Source organism: Phacochoerus africanus, chromosome 7, assembly GCF_016906955.1.
Source record: "Phacochoerus africanus isolate WHEZ1 chromosome 7, ROS_Pafr_v1, whole genome shotgun sequence".
NCBI lineage: Eukaryota > Metazoa > Chordata > Mammalia > Artiodactyla > Suidae > Phacochoerus > Phacochoerus africanus.
Genome location: NC_062550.1, coordinates 7685200 through 7694520, shown reverse-complemented (window position 1 = coordinate 7694520; position 9321 = coordinate 7685200).

The window sequence follows — 9321 nt, the reverse complement described above, 5'->3', positions numbered from 1 at the left end:
TTCTCTCCAAAATATAAACAAATAAAGGAACATCTCCACCTCCATCTCTGTGGATGCTCCTGTGTAGCTGCTTGGCTTGGGGGTGGGGAGAACTGGGGGTTGGGTGGCCAAAACGGCGAAGCGGGGTCATTTGGCTGTGGAATCTAGATCTTGGTTCAGGCTGCATTTGAGAAAGCAAGAAGATTGTCTCAACCCACAGGGAGGCTTCAGTGACACAAATGGAATTACTGTGAATTCATTAGATTGAAATTCTGCTGCCGGGCTTGTTCTGGGGACTCAGCTTCCTGTCTTCTGCTCAGAAGCACTTGGTTGTTACCAGTGCTGGCCTCTCAGGCCCCAGTTCCACCCACCACCTCCCCCACTGAGTCACAAGTCACGGAGCTCTTGGAGCAGCCTGAGCCTGCCTCTAGCTGCTGCTAAGGTCGGATGTGAGCCGCATTGAGCAGGAAGATTACAGATGGGGCCGCTGGGCGGCAGCCAAGGCTGCTGCTTCTCAGCTTCCTTGTGAGAGGGGCCAGGAGTCTGCACGAGCACCCCGGCAGACGTGGATGGGACAGTGGGAGCGAGAAGCTCCAGGCTCATCCAGATGCCTCCTTAAAGCAGGTGCATCAGCACAGCCTCTTCCTGCTTTTTGTTCCTCACGGCAGAGTTGCAGCAGACAGCCTGTAGTGAAGCAAACTTCTGGGAAGCTTCTTTGGTCATCATTAAAAGTAGTGTTTAATCATCATCATTAAAAGTAGTGTTTGCTGCTTGCATTCCAGTCCATCCAGCATCTGGGGAGGTGGGAGGTGGGAGGTGGGGGATGAAGCTAAAGGTTAGTTTTTCTTACTTGCTAACAGTAGGGTCTCCAAATCTATTGTAGATGCACAATCAATAAAAGAAAAAAGATTCTTAGGGAAGCTTTGAGGCTACTTCTACCCGCTCGTTCCAGAAAAGGTTTTCCTGTATGTGGTTTGCCATTGGAAGGCTTCCCGAGGTCTGGCTTCCTCACTCCCTCCCCACTCCAGGGAGGAATGAGGGGAGGAAATAGGTAAGGTGACCTCTCCAAGGAAATGCAAGTGACCAAGGCTACACGTGGGTCAGTGGGCTGCTGAAGGCCCAGTGACTCTGGACCCCACATTGAAAATTAAAGTTGAAGCAAGGTAGGTTGAGGGAGGAAAGAGAGCAGGTGGTGAAGTAAATACAACTTCGGGGGAAGACTGGGGAGCTGAAGTAGGGGCTGGAGAGGGGAACTGGCGGAGAGAGTGGGGCTGGGGGGTAGGCTCTGAGGAAGGCGCAGACTTTGCTCCTCATTCAACCGGGGCTGTGGACAGCGGGGGGCGGGGGGGCAGGGAACTGCGGGGGGCGGGGGGGGGGCTGGTGAGACACAGAGAGATCCAGGAAGGGAGGGAGGAGGGCACGCAATGGCTCCCCCTGCTCCCTTTTCCTGTCATTCCCATTGGGCCACATCAAGTCATCTCCCCAGACCCAGACGCTTCCCCATCTACTCCCCCAGAAGAGGCCTCCCCTCCGCCTGTGAGGATCATGTCTCTAAAATCCCCCATGGAGAAGGATCCCACAGCCAAGGGACTTATGCCTAACTCACAGGTTAGGCAAACCAAGGCTGCCTGGGAATGCTCAGACACCTTTCCACACACTGATATTCGCCAAAGAAATAACACCTGGGGGAGTTCCCCTCACGGCTCAGGGGAAACGAATCTGGCTAGCATCCCTCAGGATGCAGGTTTGATCCCTGGCCTCACTCAGTGGGTTAAGGTTAAGGTTAAGGATCCAGACATTGCTGTGAGCTGTGGTGTAGGTCACAGAGGCGGCTCGGATCTGGCGTGGCTGTGGCTGTGGCATAGGCGAGTATCTACAGCTCCAATGTGACCCCTAGCTTGGGAACCTCCGTGTACCTAAAGAGACAAAAAGAAAAATAATAACACCAATCTTTAAGGGACTAGCAATGATACTGTTGTTTGTTGCTTCCTGCATCATCAGCTATATTTTGATTTTTATTGTGGCAAAATATACATGGAGTTCCCACTGTGGCACCATGGGATCAGCAGTGTCTCTGCAGCACCAGGACGCAGGTTCGATCCCCAGCCTGGCACAGCGGGTTAAAAGATCTGGTGCTGCCGCAGCCGAGTCATGTAGGAATTCCTAGGCCAGGGACTGACATGAGCCACAGCAGTGACCCAAGCTGCTGCAGTGAGAGCACTGGATCCTTAACCCACTGAGGCACAAGAGAACTCCAAGTGTATTTTATTATAATAAAAAGATTATAATAATAATGTATCTTTATATATATATTATATATCTTTTTATTTTTGTCTTTTGTCCTTTTAGGGCCGCACCTGTGGCATATGGAGGTTCTCAGGCTAGGGATCCAATTGGAGCTATTGCTGCTGGCCTACACCACAGCTCACAGTAATGCTGGATCCTTAACCCGTTGAGTGATGCCCAGGGATCGAACCCACAACCTCATGGCTCCTAGTTGGATTTGTTTCCACTGCGCCACCATGGCAACTCTTAAATATACATATGTATATATCTTTACATATAATTAAGTTTACCATTTTAACCATTTTCAAGTAAATTCAGTGGCATTCATTCGTATTATTGTGCAACCATCACCACCACCCATTTCCAGAATGTTTTTGTTTTACCAAACAGAAACTCTCTCCCTATCAAGCACTAACTTCCCCTTCTCTCCTTCCCACCCAGCCCCCATTAACCACCACTCTACTTTCTGTCTCTATGAATTTGACGACTTGAGGTACCTCATATAAGTGGACACACAATATTTGTCTATTTGAGTCTGGCTTATTTCACTTAGGATAATTTCTTCAGGGTTCATCCCTGCTGTAGTGTGTATCAAAGTTTCATTCCCTTTTTTTGGTTGTGGCATGAACCCAGGCTGCAGCAGTTAAAGCACCAAATCCTAACCACTAGACCACCAGGGAACTCCCTCATTCCTTCTTCTTCTTCTTCTTCTTTTTTTTTTTTTTTTTTTGCTGTTTCTTGGGCCGCTCCCACGGCATATGGAGGTTCCCATGCTAGGGGTCCAATCGGAGCTGTAGCCACAGGCCTACGCCAGAGCCACAGCAACGCAGGATCCGAGCCGCATCTGCAACCTACACCACAGTTCAGGGCAATGCCGGATCGTTAACCCACTGAGCAAGGGCAGGGACTGAACCCGCAACCTCATGGTTCCTAGTCGGATTCGTTAACCACTGTGCCACGACAGGAACTCCTCTTTTTTTTTTTTTTTGTCTTTTGTCTTTTTAGAGCCACACCTGGGGCATATGGAGGTTCCCAGGCTAGGGGTCCAATAGGAGCTGCAGCCGCCTGCCTACACCACAGCCACAGCAATGCAGGATCTGAGCTGTGTCTGCGACCTACACCACAGCTCACAGCAACGCCGGATCATTAACCCATGGAGCGAGGCCAGGGATCAAACCCGCAACCTTGTGATTCCTAGTCAGATTCGTTTCTGCTGCACCACAATGGAAACTCCCCTCATTCCTTCCTGAAGCTGAATAATATTCCACGGTATGTATGTACATCCTTTGTTTACCCATTCATCTGTCAGGGGCTATTGAGTTTATTTCTACCTTTTGGCTCTGGTGAATAATGCTATGAACACGGGAGTACAAACATCTGTTTGAGATCCTGCTTTCAGTTCTTTTGTGAATATACCCAGAGGTGGAATTTCTAGAGCCTATGGCGATTTTATGTTTAACCGTTTCCACAGCAGCTCTATCACTTTACAGTCCCACCGGCAAGGCACGAGTGTTCCAATTCTTGCCAGCAATTGTTATTTTCTATTTTTTAAAAAAGATGATAGCCATTCTAATGAGTGTAACGTGGTCTCTCTCTGTGGCCTGCTGCTGTTTTTGAGCCATGGACATTGGTCCTTTCCCCATTCCTCTTTGTTTTAGGACCTCTGAGTCTCCTCTCCTCTGACCATGGAGAAAACCCACAATCCAACGTAAAACACAACATCGTTCATGTCAAGGAAGAGCCTCTTCTACCTGCGTGTGCGGAGCAGTGTATTTCTGTGTCCCACTCTCTCATCGAAGAGAGATGACGAAGAGACACTTTATCTTTGTGACACTTCACCGAACCCCACTGAAGGCTTCTCACGATAAAGTGTTGGTAGTTCTTCCAAAAGAAGTTCTGTCCACAATCCGTGTAACAGAATCAGCATTTGGCGTCCTGAGGGGCTGCATCTGACCCACAGATGTGGTTTTTTTGTTTGTTTTTTGTCTTACATGGGACAAAATAGTTTGTGTGTCAACTTTTAAATTCACAGATGGACTTTATTTTTATTTTATTTATTTATTTATTTATTTTTTGTCTTTTTTGCCATTTCTTGGGCCACTGCCACGGCACATGGAGGTTCCCAGGCTAGGGGTCTAATCGGAGCTGTAGCTGCCACCCTACGCCAGAGCCACAGCAACACAGGATCCGAGCCACGTCTGCAACCTACACCACAGCTCACAGCAACGCCAGATCCTTAACCCACTGAGCAAGGCCAGGGATCAAACCTGCAGCCTCATGGTTCCTAGTCGGATTCGCTAACCACTGTGCCATGACGGGAACTCCTCACAGATGTACTTTAAAATCTGAACAACTAGCTTCTCTTGAAATGTCGGAAGATCTAGGACTCAGGCCTACCTTCCCACACGCAGTGACCGGCTGGATGGAGGGATGATGCCCTTCAACAAGCACGCACACTGCCTTTGCCACAGTTTCCACCCCTCCCTAATGTATCCCTGACTCAGGTTCATTGATTTAAGTCACTCATCTGGATACTAGAGGTATTTGATTTCACAGCCCTGGGCCCAGTTGTGGTAGGGCATTGTGTAACACATCAATGATTCCGGATTTTATGCGAAATCCAGGAGAAACCATCAAAAAGTTTTAAACATGTAAATGATATGTTGGATTTTTAATTTACAGTCATTGTTCTGGATTCTGTGTGGAGAATGGCTTAGAAGAGGGTGGAGAATGAAAGCAAAAGACAGTCTGCAGCAGTTATTCAGGCAATGGTCACGGCCTGGGTTAGGGTGGTGGCAGACAGAAAGAGGGCCGTTTAGGTGAGATATATTTGTAAAGCAGAAGCCATGGGCCTGGGCTGAGCTGGGTGTGGAGGATGAAGGAGAAACACAAATCTGGGAGTCACTGGCCTAGAGTTTGATGACATGGCCTAAGGAGGGAGTAAGTGCAGAGTCAGAGAAGAGGCATGGCACTTCCATGCAGAGGCTGGACAGAGGAGGAAGCACCGAGCCAGCAAAGACATCTGTAAGAAATGGCCAGAGAATGGAGTTCTCATTGTGGCTCAGCAGAAACGAATCCAACTGGTATCCATGATGATGCGAGTTTGATCCCTGGCCTCGCTCACTGGGTCGGGGATCCGGCATTGCTGTGAGCTGTTGTGTAAGTCACAGACATGGCTCAGATCCTGCATTGCTGTGGCTTGTGGTGCAGGCTAGCAGCTGTAGCTCTGATTCAACCCCTAGCCTAGGAAGCTCCATATGCTGCGGGTGTGGCCCTAAAAAGCCAAAAAAAAAAAAAAAAAAGCCAGAGAAGAAGGAAATCTGAGGAATTGTGGCATCATAGTAGCAAGAGAAATAGAGAAGTTTAAGGAACAGTGGTCCACTAGACCAAAGCTGGCCGGGAGGTCAGGTCAGTGAGGCATGGAAGGGCCCCCGGGGCCCATAGCTGGCTGGGGCTGAGGAGTGAATTCTTTTAGGGGAAGCAAATGTTCCCTAGTTTACCCCAATTCCCACCACTCCCTGTTATCTAAAATTGGTCTGAGTCACATTTGTTTCGTCTGGCTCCTGGAAGCATTTCTACTTAACGACCTTGGTCCTGGAGCAGTAAGTTCTATATTGCAGTGTAAACTTAAAAGGGTGATTTTTATTTCTGCTAAACGCAGAAAGCATTTAACTCTATGCCCAGCACTTAATGAATGTTAGTTGTAAATTATTTTTTCCCCTGTCCTGTCCTCCATTAACCTCCATGGGTTGCTCTGGACTCTTTCTCTTCTTCTCTGATTGACTGCAAATGACTTAGAAGCCTTGCCCCGGCCCTGTGCTTTCCTCCAGCTTGAATCCTACCCAACCTTCCACTCCAGCTCAGTTCCCTGCTTCTCTATGAAGCCCACCCAGCTCTCTAGCCTCAGATGAGTTAATCATTCTCTGATTCCTGTAAAACTTCTAAGCTATGCCACTCACGAAATGATTGCTCTGTTGTGTGATTTGGTGGTTGTTTACCTGAATTCCTGCCCTATCTCTCTAGCTCAATTGTAAACTTGTGGTTAGAAGTGTGGAAGCTGTATTTCTTCATAGCCCAGCAATTTTTACACATGGCTGTGCACATAGTAGGTATTCAATACATAATCATTGGTGGATCCTTGGTCACGCCTTCCTAGAAGGGGACACATTGTTTTGTCTGCCAAGTTCATCTTCCTTTCCTGGGAGCTGTTCACTGCCTCTCCACTGTCCCCCTCCATCCTCGTGGCCTCAGCGGAAGCATTATGTCTCCACGGCAAACACCCCCATTCACTTTTCTTGGAGCCCCAGAGAGGAACGTGCAGAGGACAGCTCACGGGGTTCCTGGCAGAGAGCAGCAGTTAGAGCCAACGGTTACTGAGCACGTGCCAGACACATATTTCAAATGCTGCACAGACGTTTTGTTCGAGCCCATTAAACACCTACAAGATCCTCACAAGGCAGGTCCGAGTATTGCTACCCTCTTTGCACGGAAGAGGGGCTGAGGCAGGCCTCTCTCCTGTTCTGTCCCCAGAAGGGAACCTGGACGTCTTGCACTCAGAATTCTCTGCTCTTCCCTCACCAGTGAATCTCCACTTCATTCTCCTCTCACCACCTTCACAGCGTGGTCCAGCCGTATCCCGTCTCCACATCTTTCCTTAAGCCGTTCTTCTTGCCTGAGAACACTCTCCCCCCACAACGCCCCCTCTTTTTTCTTTTTAGGGCCACACCCACCACGTATGGAAGTTCCTTAACCTTGCAGCAATGCCAGATCCTTAACCCACTGATTGAGGCCAGGGATCGAACCCACATCCTCATGGATACTAGTCGAGGTCTTAACCCGCTGAGCCATGACAGGAACTTCATCCCCCTTTTTTTGCCTGAGTAACTCCTATTCAGTCTTTAGGACAAAGGTTGGCAGCACCGCTTCCAGGCAGCCCTCCTTGAATAGCTTCCTCCCTCTGTGATGGGGGCATTGCTATCATCTCCCCCATGCCCCAGGGCTGCCCTCCAGGATCGTACTTACTACATGGTGATTTCATAACCTGTTGACTTATCCATGGCTCCACAGACCCCAGGGCCCAGCACTGGGCATGACACATAGTAAGGCACAGAGTGAAGGTGGAAACAGCAGTTCTCCCCAAATCCACAGTGTCACCTTAATGCCACCAATGGATAAACTGTACCTCTTATGGGCCTCACAAAACAGCCTCACGGAACCTCAGGAGCGTGACAGTCCCAGAGAGCTTCAATTTAACTAACTAAACACCTACAATGTGCATCACTGGGATGAAAGCTGCAGAATTAAACAATAATCAGTGTTGGTGAGGATATGAAGACACTAGAAGGCTCCAACACTGCTCCTGGGACTGTAAAATGGTACAGTTAACTGTGGAAAACAGTTTTGGGGTTCTTCCAAAGGTTAAATACAGAGTTACCATCTGGCCCAGCAACTCCACTGGAAGGTTTCAACCAAAAGAAATGAAAACACAGGTCCACACAAAGACTTGTATACAAATGCTCATAGCAGCATCTGAATAATAGCTGAGTGTCCATCAACTGATTAATGGTTAAACAAAATGTGGTAAATCCATTTGGTGGGACACCAGTCAGCCATGGGAAAGACTGAAGGACTCCTAGATGCTTACATCATGGATCAACCTTGGAAATGATGCTAAATGAAAGAAGCCAGTCACAAAAGGCCACATATTGTATGATTTCGATTTCCTGGAAAACAGAATGGGCCAAGGACAGGGAGGAGGATCAAGGAAGAGTGAGTGGAAAGCCAGGGAGCCAGGCGGTTACTGTGCAGGATTCTGCACAGGAAAGAATCTTCAACCTCGAACCTGGTGAAAACTCTGGAACTCTGGGTTCTCCCCCTGCCCTGAGCGCACATTTGCACCTTCACAGAAAATACTGCCCATAAGCTTGGAGGTTCATCCCTCCTTCCCAGTGCATTAGCAGGAACCCCTGGTAATGTAGGAACCTGGTTATCTGACAGCAAAGTCAGACAGAAGACCCAAGACAGTTGTGAGCAGGTCCGACGCCCACTGTCAGAGCAAAAGCAGGCAGGGTCCCTGGCCCTGCCCAGCTTCCAACTCCAGTGGGGAGCGAATGTTAATCAGATAATCTCATGGAGAAATATAAAATTACACAGGAGAGGGATGAGAGAGCATCAGGGCAGGGGAGAGGGGTTAGGTGCTTGGGCAGGTCAGGGAGGGCTTGACTAGAGAAGGGATGTTTTACCCACTGACCCACTGAGCTCTGAAGGATAAGGAGGGGAGGGGGCCTTATCTGTGCAAAGGCCCTGTGCTTGGAGAGAATTTAAGAGAATGCTGATGGACGCCCTGATATGGATGAGCCCAGGAGATGTCTCAGCTAGATCCACACCGTGTTCTCAGGTCCTCCTGGAATCTATTTTGCAACATGTAATAAGAAAGCAATCTGGTTGCAATTACATGGTTGCAACAGCAGCCTGGGGCAAACCAATTCATTGCAAAAGGGAATGATAAGAGTTTGGTTCACACCAGTTCAGCTGTCTTTCCATCCTGGTTTCTCCTGGATCTCATGCATCTCAAATGCCAGCTCCATTACCAACACTTGACAAAGCTCTCACTTGTCAGACAAGTGGATTTTGAACAAAAACTACCCTGCAACCACCTCATTGCCTAGCGCTCCCTAGGTCAGCTCCCCCTGTCCTGCTTCCAGTGACCTGATACTAGCATCCACCCTTCACCCAAAGTGAGCCAGGTAACCTGTACACCTGCTGGCCTCACCCGGGATCCCAAGAACTTTGCTGGGAGCTTCATTACTTCTGGTGGCCTCCCTGACTCTCCCTCCTCCCTTGGGAAACGGAGGTAAGAAGAAGAAATCAGAAATGAAGACAGCATATTTCTGAAGGAAATGGGGAAAGAGCCTCAAATGCAGCAGCACCTTTGAAATAAAGCAGGCAAGGTGCTACCATGATCACCAGTGGCAGCCTTGCTCCTCACCTCCAGCTCCTTGACCATTCAGAAACCACTCCCCCTGTTTACTGCTGCCCCCAAGGCCCTATCTCCCT